Raw genomic sequence first — 1,532 nt, forward strand, 5'->3', positions numbered from 1 at the left:
AGAGACGAGGAAGCAAAGGAAATCACCAGACCCCGAAGAAATGATTCGCCTGCGAGCAAGCATGTAAGATGGCAGAAGAGAACGGGGAGAGAAGGGGAAAGGAGAGCGAGAGAGGCGAGAGTGGGGGAAAGAGGAAGGGACGGGACGGGAGGGAGGGAGGGAGGAGAAGCAGGTGCGATTCAGAGTTGGCGATCGCAAGCTGGACAGGGCTGAAAGACAAGGGAAAGAGGTCAAGTCGACCTGACGGCATTCCAGCGAGGTGTACTCGCATAATGTTGGCATTCTTGGCCAGCTGAGAGGAAGGAAAGTGAGAGAAGGAGAGGTGGGGGGAGGAAGAGAGGAGAGGAGAGGAGATGTGAGGAGGAAGAGAGGAGAGGAGAGGAGAGGAGAGGAGAGGAGAGGAGAGGAGAGGAGAGGAGAGGAGAGGAGAGGAGAGGAGAGGAGAGGAGAGGAGAGGATAGGAGAGGAGTCGGGGCGAGGAGAGGAGAGGAGAGGAGAGGATAGTTGAAACTTCGAACCTTCATCCCAAACTTATTCGAGCCCACGAGGACGGCAAGGGGCCCGTGCTCCCTCGTAACATCCCCAGCAGGGCACCAGCAGGTGACGGTCCTCTGCGACCCCTGCACGTAGGGGAAGTCCTGGTGGGGGAGAGTTCGATGCTGGTCCTGACGGGGGAAGTGGACGCGGCAGATGTGTCTGGGGTGCATAAGGACGCGGTCGCGGAAGAGGAGGGAGAGGAGGGAGAAGAGGCGAGGGGAGTGCGGCAACGAGTGGAAACTCTCGAGCTTCTGTACCCTATCGAAGATCTTCCAGTCGTGAGGATCAGTCAGCTGTGTGCTGGGAGGCAGCTGGGAGATCATCGTCCCGTGCTGCATGTCCGGCTGCTCTTGGTCGTCATGCTCTAGAGCAGAAGTCGAGTCCTCACCTGCTCCTGGTCGACCAGCTCGAGATGCCGGAGCTCTCGCACGATCTCCCGGCGGAGGTCGAGGACGAGCCTGCGGTCAAGGATGCTGCGGAGGAGGAGGTAGCCGTCCTCCTGCATGCGGCGTTGTAGCTGCTCTTCGTCCCCTCGCTCCAGGAGGTCGTTGGAGCTGCGCAGCTCTTGGAACCTTGAATGATGGCGGCGGGAGGCGGCGGCCCATGGCAGGCGCCTGAGACTCGATCGCCATGCTACTGGACGCAGGAGGGGGAGGAGAGAAGGCATGCGAGAAAGGCACAGCTTACATGCAGCAGGAGAGAGAGGAGAAGGGAGCAGGGGAGTGGATGTTGAGGGGGAGCAAGAGGAAGCGGGGGAGAGGGGCTGGGGGAGGCAGGGAGGGCAAGGTGAGGAGGGGCGGGAGGGAGGTGATGGGGAGCAGATGAGAGGGGGAGGGGGCAGCAAGAGAGAAAGCTGGAGGGAGTAGCGGGGGCAGGAGGGGCAGGAGGAAGAGATCCTTGCTCATGAGGTCGGGGGATCGGCGGGGGCCGGGGGCGGGGAGGAGGCGGAACTCGTGATGAGGTGCAAGGGATATGGCGTGTGAGGGGGAGGGGGA

The sequence above is a fragment of the Guillardia theta genome, assembly GCF_000315625.1.
Source record: "Guillardia theta CCMP2712 unplaced genomic scaffold GUITHscaffold_78, whole genome shotgun sequence".
Classification (NCBI taxonomy): domain Eukaryota; class Cryptophyceae; order Pyrenomonadales; family Geminigeraceae; genus Guillardia; species Guillardia theta.